The following is a 20,633-nucleotide window of genomic DNA, read 5'->3' on the forward strand; positions in this document are numbered from 1 at the left end:
TGCCAGAGTCCTGCCCGTCCGCGCTTAGGACGCGCGGGGCGCAGCGGGTTTCTCTTTGGCACCTCTCTTTCTGGTGTTGTGATGATCGCCTACTCCAATGAGACTCTGCGGTCCATTGGACTGACCATTCCGAAGTGTGATCAGGCACATATCCATCCTCTAAGCGGCCCATATTGGTGTGCCTGCAAGAGATGGGCACTTGCCTCTCCCGTTCACATCCGCCAGAGGCCTTCCACTACCGCCTCTCGGAGCAATGGCTCGGCGCATGTACTTCGAATACTTAGCCTGAATGTCTGGTCCTTGGTGCAACACCATCAAGCCATCTTGGACCTCATGCAGGATGAGACCCCAGTTATATTTGCCATCACGGAAACCTGGTTGCAGGAGGACGACGCATCCATTATTAACCTGGCTTTCCCCCCTGAGTACTCCATCTTCACTCTAAATCGTCCAACTAGAGGAGGGGGTATTGCCCTTGCTGTTAAATCTAGCTTCTCCTGTAGCTGGAATGCCTTAAATATTGCTGGGTGCGAAAGCGCCTCTTTTAAGATCTTGATCAGCCCCCAGTTCTCGATCTCGGGGATGGTGGTATATCGACCCCCAGGCAGCGACGTTGCGTTCAGAGAAGCTTTCCCTGACGCCGTTAGCTCTCTGGCAATTGGCTGCGCCAATTTCTCCATCCTGGGAGATCTCAACCTCTATGTTGACAATCAGAGCGTGCCGGCTGTCATCAATATTCTAGCTGATCTCGAGGCCCTTCAGCTGGCTCAAAAGGTATCACAACCCACCCACGTAGGAGGGCATACACTGGACCCCTTTTTTACCAATCTAACGGAAGCCACAGTCTCTTCCATCTCACCCCTAGGGTGGACGGACCACTTTTTAGTGGCTATCCGGGCCCCTTTGCCTGAGATCCCCTCTATTCCCCCAGCTAGATTAGTCCCTAGAAGGCACTGGAACAAACTTAGGTTAGAGGACCTACACCACGTTTTGGCTGTAGATCCGCTAGGACCCTTGGACAAAGTAGAAACGGGTTATGACCAGTTCTGTCAGTGGATTACCAGGGCGCTTGACTCATTGCTTCCCATCATGGCAAGCAAACTTAGCTCCAGAGAGTCGAGCCCCTGGTATGACAGCGCCCTTCGTGCTTTGAAAGGGAGCTGTAGGCGGGCCGAGAGAGAGTGGCGGAGGTCTTATGACACTGCCAAGAAAGCGTTGTATCTGGCCTCCGTTAAGGTTTATCACCGCGCCATCTGTAGAGCCCGCGCGGCGTTCTACTCGGTAGAATTCCGCAACAGTACTAACCCGTCTAAATCCATATTTAAGGCCCTCAAAGATCTTTTGGCAAAAAGAATTTCCTCCCCGGCAACGGCTTCTACCTCTCACTGTGAGGCTTTGGCATCTTTCTTTCTGGAGAAAGTGCAGGGCATCTACCGGGCTTTTCCCTGTACAGGGCCACCACCGGGGGCCCTGGATATTATCCCTGGCCTCCCCACTATGGACTCTCTTCCCCTGCTTCTATCTGAGGGATTTGATAGGTTGGCCCAGAAAATCAAATCTGGATCACCTTTGGATCCGTTAAGACCTGCCCTCTTCAGGGACCAGTCTTTTGTGGGACGCTCCATGGTATGCTCCCTGATTAACATCTCGCTGGCTACGGGCATGGTTCCAGCTAAATAGAAGCGGGCAGTGGTCTCTCCTATCCTGAAGAAACCCTCATTGGATCCTTTAAAACTGGAGAGCTACCGGCCCATTTCCTTGCTCCCTTGGCCGGCAAAAGTTGTGGAGGCCCACGTCAACCACGTTCTTTCTGACCATCTTACCCGAGCCAACATTCTGGATGCTACCCAGAACGGGTTCCGTGCTGGGCACAGCACAGAGACAGCCCTTCTCGCCATGGCCGAACACCTGCGTATGGTGCTGGATGTGGGACAGACGGCGGCGCTAGTATTATTAGACCTGAGCGCCGCCTTCGATACTGTTTCACACCGCATCCTTCTGCATCGCCTGGAGGAGATAGGCATTGGTGGGCTCGCCCTACAGTGGTTCCGTTCTTTTCTCGACGACCGTTCCTTCTGGGTTGCCATACCACCGTACCAGTCCAAATTCCATCCTCTGGGCCTGGGGGTGCCGCAGGGGTCCTCGCTGAGTCCCACGTTATTCAACCTTTACGTGAGACCTCTGGCTGATGTCGTCAAGCAGTGGAGCATGACTATGGTGTCATATGCCGACGACACTCAGCTAGCGGTTACTATCAGCGGGGATGCTGAGCAGGATGCCCCTAGGTTCCAGAGCGGACTGAGGGCGGTGGCGAGCTGGATGAATGCTAACTGTCTCCAGCTCAACGCCAAGAAGACCGAGGTCATGGTTGTCGGGAAGGGGAAGGAACTCTGGGGGGACAGATGGTGGCCTCCGGAGCTTGGGCCGTCTCCAATTCCGGTAACAGAGTTTAGAAATTTGGGAGTGTGGTTGGATCCCACTCTTAGCTTCGTCGGGCACACTAAGAAAACCGCGGCCTGCTGTTTTGGGGTCCTTCGGGGCTTAAGACCTGTCCTGAAGTTTTTTGACCCCCCTACCAGGCAGCTGGTGGTTCAGGCAACAGTAATATCTCGTCTGGATTATGCCAGCTCTCTCCTGGTAGGGGCAAACAGGCAGAAATCAGAAATCACCCGCCTTCAACGTGTCCAAAACGCCACAGCTAGAGCCATAGTTGGCTTGCCCAGGTCCTGCTCTGTTTCTAGTACCCTTCGATCTTTGCATTGGCTGCCGGTTAAGACAAGAATTCATTTTAAGGTTTTATGTCTGGCTTTTAAGATCTTGAAGGGATCAACCCCCCAGATCCTCTCGAATCTCTTGTCTTGCTATGTTCCGACCCGCTCTTTGAGATCACTGGGCCAAGCGCTCGCTGTGGTCCCGAGGTTTAAGCTCAGCCGAGCTGGTGGCCGGTCCTTCCGGGTAAAAGCAGCAGTGCTTTGGAACTCTCTTCCGATTGAGACTCGCTCGATGGAAGACCTTCTTTTGTTCCGTAAAGCCATAAAAACCTTCCTGTTTTAATTTTCTCCCTCTTACTAGCTGCGCCCTTTTCTCTGTTTCTATGCTCAGTGTTAGTTGTGTTTTACCTTGTCATGCGCCAGGACGCCCCTTAGCTGGGGCAGCTGTGCGCACTACAAATGTTCCTAACATAACATAACATATTACGTGATGTGCGCGATTGGTATGCGACCAGTCCGCGACTCTTGCTCCTGTGCATTCGCAACACATGCGCATTACGGAACGCAACGCTTGTGCGGGGGCGGGTCCCGCGTGACGTCATCTACGTGCTGGTGCGCGCTAGGTGCGCGACTCCCACGAATTTTTTTTATGTTCTAAAATGATATGTATGTGTGTTTAATATACATATTAGGGCAAGAGACTATCTAAGATATTCATAAAAATAATATATTTGTACTTATAATAAACTTATATTAGTTTTTAAATATATTATCGCGAAGTCGCGTCGGGTGCGTGCTTCGTGAGCGCAGAGTGCGCTGATCCCATGTGTCCTAAAAAAAATAGATTTCATTGGTTCATAACATTTCTCACTGTAACTATTGAAGGACTCCACCCATTTAATCATTCTTGTTGGAGCATCGTTAGAGAGACATCTCTTTTCCTACAAGAACCCTTTTTGCTTTTTTGGGGGGTCTGGACTGCAGCAGCAGCAGGAGGAGGTATCTTCTGAAGAAGAATTCTTGCAGGAGGCACCACGTCCACAGAGGCCGGAATGTGTTGTGTGGAAATTCTTCACTTTTCCACCTGGAGAGAAGAAAGTAAATGCGAGAAAGGTGCCGTGCAAAATTTGTGACCGAGTCCTGTCAAGAGGCAGTGAAAAAAAATACTCTTGTGGCACTGCTTCTATGTACAACCATCTCCGGGTCACACATCCTCTCAATCTTGCTCGGGAGGAAATGAGGCGAGCTGCTTTGAACCCCTCACCTGCTGTGGCAAGTACATCTGGAGCGTCCTCAGGAACACCTGCAATGGACATTAGGCCAGAATTCACCTTTCTCGAGCAACACTGCGTGAAGTGTGAGAAACTTATATGCTTCGGTGAGCAGTCGGTGGATGCAGTTTGTGCTGCGCAACGCAACCATCATTGTTAATTTTTTTGTTTTTTTGTTTTTGGAATGATAAGTAATTCCAAATGTTTCCTGTTTTATTCGTTCTTTTTTTTCATTTTTTGAAAAAACACCCCAAAAAATACAAAATTGTTAAAAAAAATAATACAAAAGAAAAAAGAAGAAATAAGAAAGTGCTTATCAGAACTACCTTATCTGGTTAAAGAAAGAACTATAATTAAGGTAATGTGTGAAAGTTTGGTTTAATATATGTATACAGCATGATTGACTGAAAGAATGCATTAGTAGTGTATGGTGAATTTATAGGTGAAGATTTATGAGGAAGTACTGCAGCGTGACACTGCAAGCTCTTTACCTGCACTGCACTGTGGCACTTCCGAAGCACAGGGATGTGACATATGTATATGAATATGTTGCAACTCTGTGCTACCCTCTGCACTGCTGCACAAACTGCAGCCATGCATGGTGCAAGGATGTCTGTGTCGTGTGGAGATTGTTTTTGTGCAGGAAGGTACACCTTCCTGCACAAAAACAATCAGTAAAGGCATTTTCCTCTTTCAATGTATGCTGTGGAATGCAGCATGCATTGAAAGAGGAAAAAATGAGGAGAAATGAAAACAATTCTCCTCGTTGCGACTTGTTACACCAACTCTAGGATGGCGCAGCATTCACACACATCTCCAGATTTACGATTTCTCATAAATCTGGAGATGTTTCTTGTTCTATGGGTATTGCGTGGGAACACCCACAGCAGCACCTATGGGACGCCCCTTCAACACAAAGTTCTGTGTATGAAGGGGTCGTATTTACAAGGAGAGGAAAAACCACGCAGGGTGGCTTTTCCTCTCCTTGTAAATATGAAGGAGTGCCTGGCGCCATCACTACGTTACAAAAAGTGACGTACTGGTGGTGCAGGGTGCTTGTAAATCTGCCTCATAAGTGCTTAGGTATTGGCAGACTGATACAATAAGAACATAGTGCTGGATGGGTGATTGAAGAATTGCATAAGACTGATAGGAGGTATCCTACGATGCATGGGTACTACTTCAGTATTTAATGGAGTCGACCAATAGTATGTATCTGCTTAGAGATTTGTAGGGATTATACACAGAATATTTTATGTGTACTTGTGTTGGTGCCTAGGTCATTTTATAAGAATACCACTAGTAACTGGAATGATGACAGTGCTGCAAACAGAGTGAACACTTAATTTATAAGTTCTTACGTATTGGTGGAGTGATAGGATAAGTAGATAGTGGTAGATAAGAGATTAAAGAAGTGCATGGGACAGACTGGACGATTCCTACACTGCATGAGTACTAACTGGGTATTTAGAAGAGTGTATCAATAGTATGTAGCTAGTTAGAGGTCTGCTTGGATAGTGCACACAATATTATAGATGCACTTGTGTTAGTAGCTAGGCCATTCCATAAGCTCATGACTAGTAACTAGAATAATTACAGTATTACAAACAGAGTGTATAGTGAATTTATAAGTGCTTAGGTATTGGTGAAGTGATAGGATACGTAGATAGTGCTGGATGGGTGAATGGAGAAGTGCATGGGGCAGACAGATGGATTCCTAGACTGCATAGGTACTAACTGGGTATTTAGAAGAGCGTATCAATAGTATGTAGCTGGTCAGAGGTCTGCGTGCATAGTGTACAAAATATTGTACCTGCACTTGTGTTAGTGGGTAGGCCATTCCTTAAGTATATGACTAATAACTGGAGTAATTTCAGTGCTGCAAAGAGAGTGCATGCTAAATGCATTAGTGCTTAGGTATTGGCAGAGTGATAGGATACGTAGATAGTGCTGGATGGTTGAATGGAGAAGTGCATGGGACAGCCAGAAGGATTCCTAGACTGCATAGGTACTAACTGAGTATTTAAAAGACTGTATCAAAGCTATGTAGCTGAGTAGAGGTCTGCATGTATAGTGCACAGAATATTGTAGCTGTACTAGTTTTACTGGCTAGGCCATTCCTTAGGTACATGACTAGTAACTAGAATAATTTCAGTGCTGCAAAGAGAGTACATGCTAAATTTATTAGTGCTTAGGTATTGGCAGAGTGATAGGATAAGTAGATAGTGCTGGATGGTTGAATGGAGAAGTGCACGGGACACACAGAAGGATTCCTAGACTGCATAGGTACTAACTGAGTATTTAAAAGACTGTATCAAAGCTATGTAGCTGATTAGAGGTCTGAATGTATAGTGCACAGAATATTGTAGCTGTACTAGTTTTACTGGCTAAGCCATTTCTTAGGTACATGACTAGTAACTAGAATAATTTCAGTGCTGCAAAGAGAGTACATGTTGAATTTATAAGTGCTTAGGTATTGCGGAGTGATAGGATACGTAGATAGTGCTGGATGGGTGATTGGAGAAGTGCATGGGACAGACAGGAGGATTCCTAGGTTGCATGGGTAGTACTTTACTATGTAGCTGGTTAGAGGTTTATATATATAGTGCACAGCTAAATGTAGTTGCGCATTGATAGTGTTTGGATTACTTAATCTTACCTTGACAGTAGTACATATAAAAAATGCTAAACATTTTTTTCAGTTATTATAAGTGCTTAGGTATTGGTGGAGTAATAGGATAAGTAGCTAGTGCTGGATGGGTGATTGGAGAAATGCATGGGACAGACAGGAGGATTGCAACACTGCATAGGTATTAATTAACTGGGTATTTAGAAGAGCGTATTAATAGTATGTAGCTTGTTAGAGATCTGCATGCATAGGGTACAAAACATTGTACCTGTACTTGGGTTAGTGGCTAGGCCATTCCTTAAGTATATGACTATTAACTGGAGTAATTTCAGTGCTGCAAAGAGAGTGCATGCTAAATTTATAAGTGCTTAGGTATTGGCAGAGTGATGGGATACGTACATAGTGCTGGATGGGTGAATGAACAAGTGCATGGGACAGACAGAAGGATTCCTAGACTGCATAGGTACTAACTGAGTATTTAATAGACTGTATCAATGCTATATAGCTGATTAGAGGTCTGCATGCATAGTGCACAGAATATTGTAGCTGTAGTAGTATTGGTGTGTCTATGTGTAGAAAGGTGGAATCTGACTATATGGTTGCCCCCACTTTTTGCCTGGTGTTTTGCTGGTTTATGACTTAGTTGGACTGGGATCCTGCTATTCAGGGCCCCAGTCTATCTGCTTTCTCTGTAAAATGGTTTCCATGTGCATTAGGTAAATTTCTAATTGGATTCTGGATTGTTTTATAAGCCCCTAGTACACGGTATACTATGTACCTAGGGCATAGGTACCTCAGAGGCCTACCAGGGGCTGAAGCATGTATTATGCCACCCCTGGGAAGCACTCCAAAATGGCACCACAGGTCTGCTACTGCAGCCTGGGTAAGGTGGTGCTTGCACCCCTCACTGTGGTATAGGCTACCTATATCACTACCATTGCACACACATATAAAACCTATACGTCACTCCTATGGCAGGCCTTAACAATCCTGAAGGCAGAGTGCTTGGTTTTTTATGTGAGAGGGTGCGCCTGCATGAGCAGAGCCCCTCTGCAGCGTTCGGAGTACCTCCTCTGATGCTGTTTGTGGTGCAGCCTGACCATATACTCTTAAGTGCATTATAACCTCGCGGTAAATGCTAACTTTGGGATGGCTGCACGGAAACATGTCGTGTTTGGTGTCAAACGCTTTGGAATACTACCCCCCCGTCAGTTCTGGCAGCGGGGGTAGTATTCCACCCTTCTAGAGATAGAGACATGTTCACACTGGTCTAACCCGGTAAGGACTTTCTACAGCCCTGGCATCACAGAATGGATGCCTCTGCCACAGACACGGGTCTGGCCTCCTGCTGCTGACCGAAACTCTGGCAGGGGAGGCCTGGACAATAGGTTTTCTGTCCCAGGGAGGTGTAACCACCTCCCCAGACAGGCAGATGTGTATTGGGGCTGGGCGGGAGCAGTCTCTGGTGCTTTGAAGTCCTGCACTGGGGTCACACTTGGTGTCCCTGTGCATAGTCCAGCTCAAACCAGTTGCAGGGGCTACCTGCCCCTGCTCTGGCATGAAACTGGACAAAGGAAATGGGTGCAACCACCCCTCTTTCCAAACCCTCCTATAGGTGGGTCCCTAGTGTATGTCCAACCCCCAAACTTTGTATAAGTATGGGAACCCAGTCCATGCCACTTTAGATTACCCTGAATGAAACTCTGCAATATATATCCTGGACCTTCGATGTTCTAATTTGCTTAGAAGACTGAAGAAATCTCCCTTGGGGACAAGGAGTGACTCCCCTGCTTGGCAGTCACCAAAGAAGCAACTGACTGGTCTGCATTGCTGAAGCTCCTGCCAGATGCCGAAGTCTTTGCATCACCAGAGGTAGATTTCCAAACTTTCCCGAGGCTACCCTGAGTCCACAGCAAAGCTGAGGCCCGTGGCTTTCGTGGGTGACGTAGAACCGTGACCCCTGGACACTGTGTACTTTTGCAGCAACATCATCTTCCTGGTCTTCTTTGAAGTTGTGCTTTGGGCTCCGAGTAGCTCCAGCCTTGAGCATCTTCAGCATCGAAGATTTCTGGCCTCCACTCCATAAGTGACCCGTGGGCCAGTTTCCAGTGCGACTGCTTGAGGCTTCTTTGCGATCGCTAGCCCGTTGGCTAGTAGGTTCCCACAAAGGCAGCTCCTCTTCTAATTGGGCTTTCCTGGTTGCTCCGGATGTGCCCCAACTCACTCTCGCTGGGTGAGTCCCCCAGACCTTGCTGGTCTGCACCGCCGTCCTTTCTCTGATTCCCCGTGACTTGCCATTGCCAAGGCTTGTTGGGTGAAATCTGGTTGCCAACACTGCAGCACTTGACAAACATTGTGGGACAGCTCGAATCCAGCTCCTGGTTGTCATCGGCGCTTCCTGGACCTCATGGCTGAAGAGTCAAGACACCCATCAACTCACCTGAAACACCCGACATCTGTGGGCATTGGCCTATCGTGCCCTTGGTCACTGGTAAGGGACCCAGACTCTGTCCTCTCTGCTTTCAGGTTCCTTCCATCCTAGATCCAGGCTTGGATTGCTTTGGACATTTCTCCTCTTCACGGCAGCAGCATTTCTTCGCCAGCTTTCATTGAAATCGACGACGCGACCCGACACCAAAGGACACCTATGCACCCGGCTTCCCTGGGTGAGGTAACACGAGTACTCCGGTGCTCCTATGGGTGCTAGCCCTAGAACTTCATAAGTCCAAAAAGGTTTGGTCCTGACTCATTTCTAAGTGTCCCTAATCTTTAAATTTCCAACTGCGACATTGCCCAAAGAAGCTAACGGGAACCCGCGGCTGTGTTCACACACTGCACACGGCCCCCCGTGGGTCCCCTGTGTAACTACCTTGGGTGGTTCATTGGGGTCCCAGCGATTCTACAGGCTCTAGGCCTTGTATCTAGTTCAGAAGTGGTTCTTATACCACTTTATCGGTATATGGTTTGGTACGCCCCTAGGGCCCAAACGTGTATTTGTGCTATTACTGTTGATTGCTAACTTGTAAATTAAGTACTTCGAACTCCAGTCTCATAAATAGACTAGAGGGGTGTGTTTTATCTTAAATAAATATATTTTAAATATATACCTGGTGTGGTTGTCCTTTCATTTGGTCATTCAAGAGATTATAGACTGGTAAAACACGCTGCTTTACATTCCTTCAAGACTTAGCATGAAGGCCTCTCTCCATAGCTACCACTAGGATAGCTTTCAATAAAGGTTCTCTTTAACCTATTCACCATAAGGGGTTGTTTGGACTGATACAGGGTGCCCACTATAATTAGTGGACAGCATATATCAGGCCAACTTCTCACACTATGGTTTCGAGAATGGTAGTCTGTATTTTAGGATGTGAGGAGGTGCATCAGATGATCACGTAGATGATGTCATCAGTGATGTCATTTGAGATGTCATCAGTGATGTCATCAGTGATGTCACTGACCATGTCATGAATGATGTAATATGTGACGTCATCCCTAGTGCATTGCGGGGGTGCGAGTTATAGTTAGCATAACTAACTATAACGGCCGAATTTCTCTTGTTTTGTATGAGTGAAATGTCCAACTAACTATGACGCCCATGAAACGTTTGGTTTTTTCAGTGAATTTCTGAGGTTTTTTAAATGCTAATTTCTAACTATAATGTCCCTGAAACATGTGTTTTTTTCAGTGAAGATGTATTTAATCTCCTCTCACTCTTACAAGGAAGGAATCAGCACTTAGGTTGTAGTTTGGAAGTATTTAATCTGCAAAGGACGTGATCCAAGCGTTTCGGCTCGTCCGAACCTTTATAACGATACAAGAAGTCATTGTAGTATCCTTATTTAAATGTACAAATGCCTCCAGTTGCCAACATTAACAAAGGACTACATATTACTTTAATCCAAAAAGCTGGTGGCCATATTGGCCTGGTCATGATGTGAAAATTCAGGAATTGATACAATAAAGAAAAGAAAACAAGTGTTAATATGCACACAATGTCATCTCAGCATATCTTGCCCCGTGACCGCCATACCTGTATGTTCGTCAACATCAACATAAACAATGAACTACACTTTACTTTAAAGTAAAAAGGCTATCGGCCATATTAATCTGGGCATGTTGCGTATGATAATGGTTCTTACACGAAAGAAAAGGAAGAAAAGGGGTGTTAATATACACACACTATCCCTAAATAAAGTTCTAGCGATAATAGTTCCATTCCATTCACAGCTCATTTGAGATGTCATGAGTGATGTCATGAGTGATTTAACTGACCATGTCATGAATGATGTAATGTCTGAGGTCATTAGCAGTACATTGCGGGGACCGTAAGTTATAGTTAGCTCAGGTAACTATAACTGCTGAATTTCACTGGTTGTGTATGAGTGAAATGTGAGTCTAACTATTCCGTCCCTGCAATCTTTGTTTTTTTCTGCAAATTTCTAGATTTCTTTTTTTAACGTTATGTAAGATGCATATCACAATGGACGGTGGGGGGTTGGAAGAAGGGCCTGGCATTGTGCTGCCCCCACCCAAGCTTGCTTTTTCTGCCTTCCCTCCTCCTAGCCATCCATTGTCCAAGTCCATGTCCCTGCTCCCTTATTACAGCCCTGTGTGGCCGTTGTTCTGCCACTGGCCTTCCCGCCTTCTCTGAACAGTTAGCTTGCTGCCCCATCCACCTCCTCCCTATCCTCTGTTGTCTGAATCCATGGACTAGCCTCCTCCCTCCTGCCATGCATGGTCTGATGTGCTGTCACTGCCCTCCATTTAGCATGATGTACCAGTCCACTCCTCCTGCCCTCCATTGCCCCATTCTATGCCCCATCATTGACCTCCTGCTTAGCCTCTGTGCTTAGCTTGCTGCCCCTATTCTTCTTCCCCCTGCCCTCCGATGTCATAGTGCATGCCACTGCTCCATCCTTTTTGCCCACCATGGTCCATGGACCTGCCACCTCCACCCTGCCTGTCCACATTACCATGCCCCTATCCCCTTCCTCCTGTCCTCCATGGTCCATTTTACTGCCACACCTGTCTACCCTCCCTAGTCTGTTGTGCTGCAACTGCTCCTCCTGCCTGCCCCACGTGGTCTGGTATGAGGCCCCTTCCCCTGAACTCTCTTGTCTGTGCCCACGTCCTGACCCTCCCTTCTATCCTCCATGGTTCTTTGTGTATGCCCCTGCCCCCTCCTTCTTGGCCATCATAGCCATTGTGCTGCCACTAACCATCCCGCTTGCCATGCATGGTCTTCTGTGCCACCACGGCCCCTCCCACCTTCCCTGTGTGGTCAGCTAGCTGCCCCTGACCCCCTCCCACCTTCCCTCCATGGTCTGCGTGTATGTTTTTAAATTGTGCTCCTTTTTAAAAGCCCCTGCGGAATTTGCACATGCTTTGTATTGTTGTAAAATCGCAAGCTTACCGTTCGTGTGCCCGCCCCGGTCCATCCCGGCTGTGTGCCGTTTGTTGTGGAGGGCGTGGCAGAACGTAACAGGGCACATCACTTCCAGGCTGGGCGGCAGAGGCGGGGCTTCCGCCGGACTGCCTTTGAAATAACACTGGGTCCGCGACCGCGCAGAGACACTCTAGGTGAGACTAGAGAGCGCGAACATACTTGCGAACCTTGTTGTATTTTATGTGCTTTTTATCTTGTTTTAAGCTGGAGGAAAGTACTTTTAACTGTTTTTAAATTGTGCTCCTTTTTAAAAGCCCCTGCGGAATTTGCACATGCTTTGTATTGTTGTAAAATCGCAAGCTTACCGTTCGTGTGTCCGCCCCGGTCCATCCCGGCTGTGTGCCGTTTGTTGTGGAGGGCGTGGCAGAACGTAACAGGGCACATCACTTCCGGGCTGGGCGGCAGAGGCGGGGCTTCCGCCGGACTGCCTTTAAAATAATAATGGGTCCGCGACCGCGCAGCGGGCGCACCGCTGGCGCGCTGAAGGCGCGCCTAAGGCAAGCCCGTCTGCGCCCGTCCGTGCCCGACCGGGACCTAGGGCCATAAACCCTGATTTATCGACACCTACCACGAGGATACAATACTCTAAACACACATTAATGACTCTACGTCCTATGGTAAATACCGTCTGTAGGCATACCACTAATGTAGAAAATATGGAGCCTGTATGCGCACACTGCAAAGAGAATTTGCTACATAGAGTGCCTTCACATATAAAAGCTGCTACGCAACTTGCTCTTTTAAACTGCAGGTCACTAACCAAACATAAATATGAGATAGGCGACCTCATTACAGATAGACGCATTGATGTCCTATTTTTGACAGAGACTTGGCTCAATGAATATGCGATATCAGACATTAAAGATGCCGTCCCCAAGCATCATTGGATAGTTAGACAAGACAGAGAGGGACAAAGAGGAGGAGGGATAGCTATTATCTATAAAGATAACCTATCCTGTGAAATCAAACCAGCAGGCCTAGAAAAATGCGAAGCACTCTTTTTCACCCTGTCTACTGAAATAGGTAACACCTTGACGGGGTTCCTCATATATCGCCCCCTGGGCCAATCAAATCAGTTCGTGACCAGCTTGGAAGAAAAGATAATACAACCAGCGCTGAGGCATAACAAATTGATGGTTTTGGGAGACCTGAACTTACATTTTGACGATACAGATAGCAAACAAATAAACGACATTTGCAAAGATATGCTAACTCTGAACTTAACTCAGAAAGTAGAATCTCACACGCACCAAGGTGGCCACATATTAGATCCTGTTTTTACCAATTCTAAGGAAATTGAAATAGGAGCACCCTGGCCGGTACCATGGTCTGATCACTTTGTGGTCCCATTCACGATGCCTGTACACGGAATAAAGGCGCTACCCGCGAAGGAGACAATTACTACTAGAAAGTGGAGAGATTTTGACTCCTCATCCTTTGAACACGAACTGAAGGTGACGATGCCTACACTAGATATTAATTTAGATCTAGCAAATGAGCAGTTTGAGATGTGGATTTCAGGGGCTTTAGACAAAACTGCTCCCTGGAGTACCAGAACACCTCAAAGAGTAAAAGCCACTGCACCTTGGTTCAACGAAGAACTCCGCACGGCAAAAAGAGGATGCAAAAAGGCAGAACAAACCTGGAGGAAAACCTATTGTACTGCGTCCAAAGATAAATATAACAAGAAATTAAAAGCCTACCACACGCTAATAAAGAAAACTAGGCATAATTTCTACACAGACAAAATTGATAAGGCTGGAAACTCACATAAGGAATTATTCACTATATTAAAATCTCTCAAAAACAAGGATGAAGAAGAAGTTACAACCTCCTCCAAAGAGATCTGCAACAAAATAGCACGCTAATTTGCTGACAAAGTCACCAGTATATATGAGTCTTTCCCGATTGAAGCCCAATTAGGAGGTAATCAGTACCCCAGTAGCCAGGAAGAATTTAGGGGAACAATATTAAATGAATTCACATTACCAGAGAGGGAGGAATTGATAATCACGATTAAGGGAATAAAATCAGGATCCCCCCGGGACCCAGCAAGGCCTGACAGAATAATGACGGGTATTAACACGATCATACCATTGATTTCTGAACTTATCCATTGATCACTAAAGACTGGGATAATCCCTTCTAGCTGGAAAAGGGCCATTGTAAAACCTCTGAGGAAAAAACCCTCTCTGGATTTTTCCGTAATGGAGAACTTGCGTCCTATTTCACTATTGCCACTGACCGCAAAGATAGCAGAAAAAATTGTAAATAAACAGTTAGTAGATCACATGGATGCGAACGCGATTCTTCATCCTTCACAATCAGGTTTTAGGAAGGCACACTCCACGGAATCAGCTCTGCTGATGGCTACCGAGACCCTGAGAAAATTTGCGGATGAGGGGAAGACAGCGGCGCTCATCCTATTGGATTTGAGCGCAGCTTTCGATACTGTCTCACATCCCCTACTTTTACAGAGATTAGAATCTTGTGGCATACGGAGATGTGCACTTCAATAGCTGACCTCCTTTTTAGCCCAACGAAGTTTTCAAGTAGCACAATCATCACACATATCTGACAGCCATCCGCTGAGACAGGGAGTCCCGCAGGGCTCTACTTTAAGCCCAACCTTGTTCAACATATATGTAGGACCCCTAGCCGAATGTGTAAAAAAATATGAGGTATCGATTGTATCTTACGCTGACGATACCCAACTAATAGTGCTACTATCTCAAAATAGTGATCAGGCTGCTATCCGGTTTTCGGAATGCCTTGATGAAGTGGCAATCTGGATGAGTAACCACTGCCTCAAATTGAATGGAAACAAAACGGAGGTCCTAGTATTCGGCAAAACACCTAACATCTGGTCCTCGGCGTGGTGGCCACACTCATTAGGACAGGTCCCTCTCCCTAAAGAAGAAGTAAAGAACTTCGGCATATGGGTCGACGCCAAATTATCGTTCGACAGCCAAATACGAAAAATTGCTGGAAAATGCTATGGAGCAATGAAAATATTGAGGAAAGTTATTGACCTTCTCCCCGTAAAAGCCAGGAAAACGGTTGTTCATGCCGTAATTACATCCCAATTAGACTACGGCAATGTATTGTATCTGGGAGCCTCTAAAAAAGGACTCATGAAACTACAGAGAATACAAAATGCAGCCGCCCGCCTAGTCCTCAGCCTCCCTAGGAGAACTAACACGAGGAAAGCTCTGACGACCCTACACTGGCTGCCCATTGAAAAGAGAATTCTGTTCAAGGCTATGTGCTATGTACACCGTATTCTGACAGGTCAAAGCCCCCTCTACCTCAAATCATTGGTGTCAAGATACACCCCTGTTCGGGATTTACGATCCAGGGATATGGCCTTACTGAATATCCCTAGAATTTTCAGAGCCAGAATGGGAGCTCGCTCCTTCAGGTACCTAGCTGCAAAACTATGGAACACATTACCAATAACAATGAGAACCGAGCCTAGCGAATACGTTTTTCGCAGACAACTAAAGACATGGTTATTTCTGAATAATAACCTATGAGCAATTGTTCAGTCTCTTCTTTGATCTTCTCGTCTCGATGTCTCAGCGCGGGGACGCACCGTTAGGTATAACCATGCGCTCTACAAATGAATAAATAAATAAATGCCATCATAGTCTCACTGTTGCTTTCCATGGTGTGTCTTGCTTCTAGTGCCCATCCTATCTGACCTCCATGGTCATCTTGCAGCTCCTGCCCTGCCCCCTTGCCCCCAGCCCTCTGTTTCCATGTGCAGACCCCTATTCCCTCCCTCCTGGCATGTCTGTTCCATTGTAATGCCCCTGATCCGTCCCTCATGCCCTTTATGGTCTGTTATGCTGCAGCTTTCTCTCCTGTCTGTCCATTATGGTCAGCTAGCTACCATTGCCTCTTTCCCCTCTGTTCTGTGTTGTCCATGTGCATGGTACTGTCCCCTCCCTATTGCTTTCTATGGATTGTTGTGCTGCACTCCCGTCCCGCATGCCCTGTGTGGTGTATTGTGCTGCTGCAAACCCTGATGCCTGCCCTGTAGGGTCAGTTTGGTGCACCTCTCCATGTCCCTTCTGTCCTCTGTTATCCGAGTCCATGTCCCTACCCCAATTCCTCCGGCCTTTCATGATCCAATGTACCCTACTTGCTAACATTTTGAACTTGGTAAGAGGGAGATTTTGAAAAAAAACTGGGGTATTGATTTTCCCCTTTGACTTACATTGAAAAAGAGGAGATTGTAGACAGGAGACAGATCAAATAAAGCCCATTTGGGCGTAAAAACATTGGACTTTTCCTGGCTGAATCGGGTCTGTTGGCATGTATGGTTGTATTACCACTGCCTCTTCCTTCTGCCAACAATGGTCTATTATATTGCCACAGCCTCTCTTGCCAGTCCTGTATTGTTGGTTTGTTGCCCCTGCCCCCCTTTCCACTGCCCTTCATAGTCTGTTGTGCTGCCACTGCCCTTCCTGCCTGCCCAGTGTGGTCAAATTGTTGCCTCTGCACTCTCCTACCTGCCTTCAACTTTCACAGTCCGTGTCCCTGGCCTCTGCATCAAACTTATGGTTAGTGCTCTAAAAAACGAAAAGGAGGACATATTTTCTGAGTTTTCAAATAGCGACAAAGCACTTTTAAATTATTTGTTGTCTTTATGTTTTTTTATCCAGTTGACCACTTGATTAATTGTTGCACTTAGGGGAGAGGATGTGGTGTTACTTCCAGAGCTGCAGACTTTGCAACTGGGGAACCAGGTTGGAGTTTCTGCTTCAGCTCGACATTCTGTGATTCTGGTCAAATCACTTAATCTCCCCATGTCTACAACCAAAATGATTTTGTTCTTGTGTGATGTAACCAATGCTCATGTAAAGCACTCCAATACCTGACAAGTCTGCACTATATAAAACTGCAAAAACACAAAAATAAAAAGTGTTTTGCAAACTTCTATCATTGGGCTACACGTGGGCTACATCTGGGTGATATTTGTGCTACATTTGGGCTCTTTTGTCTCTGGTGGCCATCTTGGGAGATTTATTTGTTATGAAGTTTCCTAATTTCATCATTTACTGCAGTCTCCTCAGTAGGAAATGCTTTCAGTTTTTTACTTTGATTCCATCAAGAAGGTATTCAGATATGTCACACATTTGCCATAAATTCTGAATGTTAGCACTCTAGTTGCTCATTAGATCACTGTAGTAAAGCTACTGCTCACCACGGAAGTCTGCTGCTGGTATTAAAAGTGCATGTTTCAGTCTGCATGTAAGAATTTTTTAATGAAATAGAAGAGGATTTGAGAAGTCACTCAAAATGTGCCCTAATTTTTCTTTCTTCAGCACTAATCATAATTTCTATGGCAAAATGAACCCCTCATTGTGTTCCTTTTTACATTAAATGTTTTAATTGTTACCAGTCTATTCCAATCAAGATGGCTTCAGGGGTGCCATACTTTTGTCATAAGTAAAACAGTAAGCTATCTAGTTGTTCTTAAGAACACTCTGGGACATTCTGTCATTGAGCTATACGTGGGCTACATCTGGATGATATTTGTGCAACATTTGGGCTCTTTTGTCTCTGGTGGCCATCTTGGGAGCCTTATTTGTTATGAAGTTTCCTAATTTCCTCATTTACTGCAGTCTCCTCAGTAGGAAATACTTTCTGTTTTTTACTTTGGTTCCATCAAGAAGGCATTCAGATGTGTCACACATTTGCCATAAATTCTGAATGTTAGCACTCTAGTTGCTCATTAGATCACTGTAGTAAAGCTACTGCTCACCAGGGAAGTCTGCTGCTGGTATTCAAAGTGCATGTTTCAGTCTGCATCTCAGAAGTTTTTAATGAAATAGAAGAGGATTTGAGAAGTCAAAATGTGCCCTAATTTTTCTTTCTGCAGCACTAATCATAATTTCTATGGCAAAATGAATCCCCTAATTTTTTTCCTTTGCAAATTAAATGTTTTAAGTGTTGCCGCTTTATTCCAATCAAGATTGCTTCAGGTGTGCCATACTTTTGTCATAAGTAAGACTGTTAGCGCTCTAGTTGTTCTTTAGAACACTCTAAGAAGCTGCAGTAGAACACAAAGGAATCAACTGACAGCCTCTGCCCTTGATTGATGTACATGTTTTACTGAGAATGTCAGACTTCATTCTCACATGACTGAGAAAGGTAATGTGAATTGACAAAAAAGATGCTCTCAGTTTAGCTTATAGATCACCTTCCAAACCTCTGTGGGAAAAGCATGAGAAAATAGTTTTCTCTCAAACATGATTCATGATATCCCAGCAGAAGGCTTTTTCACATGGTAAAATCACCTTAGAACACACCACAATTCCTAAAATGAGTGTGGTACCATCAACAAATGATTTATAATGTAACTAAAGTCTTAAAACCTTCTATTAACTGCAATGCTTTTTAATGAGGTGCCATCATGTGTATTGGTCCCAAGATGGCTGCCAGCACTTCTTGGATGAAGTGCTGACAGCCTCACGATGAGATGTGTGGTTAGGCTCCGCCCAGATATATATATTTCTTTTTCCATTAATATTTTAAAAACTACTGAACGGATTTACACCATTTAACTAAAAGGCACAACTCTGAACCAAGGGCTACCTTGTTGCCAAATTTGGTGTAATTCAGTTTAGCAGTTCGGGCTGTGGCTGTGACTAAAGGTTCCTATAGAAAATTGCATTGGGAAAACATGTTTTGGGACCCCCCTTTTTTCTCAGCCCCCGCTTGCCGAATCACCCTGAAACTTTCAAGATAGGAGCGGACCGGAGCGCCCCACGAGTTTTGAAAATTTCGCGAAGATTCGCCAATGGAAATAGAATGTTGCAATTTTCCTCTGGTAAGTAGTTCCTAACTATAACTACCTACTGGCAAGCGCCAGTAGGTAATATATATATATTATATATATATATATATATATATATATATATATATATATATATATTCACTTAAAAAACCATAGGTTTCACACATGTTATAGTTAGGTGGATATTTCACTCGTAAAAAACTAATGAAATTCCCCGTTATAGTTAGTTCAGATAACTATAACTCGCACACCCGCAATGCACTGCTGATGATGTCACATATTACATCACTCATGACATGGTCAATGACATCACTCATGACATCATCCTTGTGATAGAGTGGCGGTCGCGCGAGTTATAGTTATCTGAACTAACTATAACGGGGGAATTTCATTGGTTTTTTACGAGTGAAATATCCACCTAACTATAACATGTGTGAAACCTATGGTTTTTTAAGTGAATTTGCAAGGTTTTTTAAATGCTAATTCCTAACTATAACGAGTATGAAACCTATGGTTTTTTCAGTGAATTTGTACGTTTTTTAAAATGCTAAGTTATGAATGTATTATTTTTTTTTTAATATATTTACAATAAACTACGTATTAAAATTATATATATTTTTTTTAGTTTTTCACCGTGCACGCACGGTGCACGCACCCCCGCGACACTTCCTGATTTCGACCAATTCGAACGTTGACTAACATGTAACCACCAATCAGAATTACGCTTGCGCACGTTAGGGTGCTCGCACGGTGCGTGCACGGTGCGCGCACGGTACGCGCTTATAGATATATATATGCTTTTAAATGCTATTTTCTCAGGAACTACTGAACAGATTGACACCATATATGCAAACGGCACTTCCCTGACCTGAAGACTACCTCTCTGCCAAATTTCAAGTAATTCTGTTCAGCCGTTCGGGCTGTACCTTCGACTAAAGGTCCTACGGGAAAATGCATGGGGAAAACGCGTTTTGGGACCCCCTTTTTTCTCTGCCCCCACTTGACGAATCGCCCCGAGACTTTCAGGGTAGGAGCTGAGCGGAGTGCCCCATTAGTTTTGGAAATTTCGCGAGGATTCGTCAACCGGCGCCAAAGTTATTTAAAATAGAATTTTCAGATTTTCTATGGAAACACGGTCCTAACTATAACTATCTACTGGCAACCGCCAGTAGATAATATATATATATATATATATATATATATATATATATATATATATATATATATACACACACACACACACCATTGTTATAGCAGGCAGGTGGTCGCACTCATTTTCTTTCACTGCCCGCACTCTTGCCTCACCTAGGATGGGTGCATGCTTGAAGACGTGGCGCTAGGGGTACGGCGCGTACATACGGGGCTGGGGGTACAGCGCGTACATACGGGGGGGGCTGGGGGTATGGCGCGTACATACGGGGCTGGGGGTATGGCGCGTACATACGGGGCTGGGGGTACGGCGCGTACATACGGGGCTGGGGGTACAGCACGTACATACGGGGCTGGGGGTACGGCGCATACATACGGGGCTGGGGGTATGGCACGTACATACGGGGGGGCTGGGGGTACGGTGCGTACATACGGGGGGCTGGGGGGTACGCGCCGTACATACGGGGGTGGGGGGTACGGTGCGGATGTACATGGGAGGGGTGGGAGGCTGGGGGGGCCGTACGACTCGTACCCCGTGCACAAGTGTACCCGGGGTAGGGGTCGTGCAAAGTTCGCTCCGTACGGGACGTTTTCCATACGCTTGTGTATTCGGGAC

Source organism: Triturus cristatus, chromosome 11 (genome assembly GCF_964204655.1).
Source record: "Triturus cristatus chromosome 11, aTriCri1.1, whole genome shotgun sequence".
NCBI classification, from domain to species: Eukaryota; Metazoa; Chordata; class Amphibia; order Caudata; family Salamandridae; genus Triturus; species Triturus cristatus.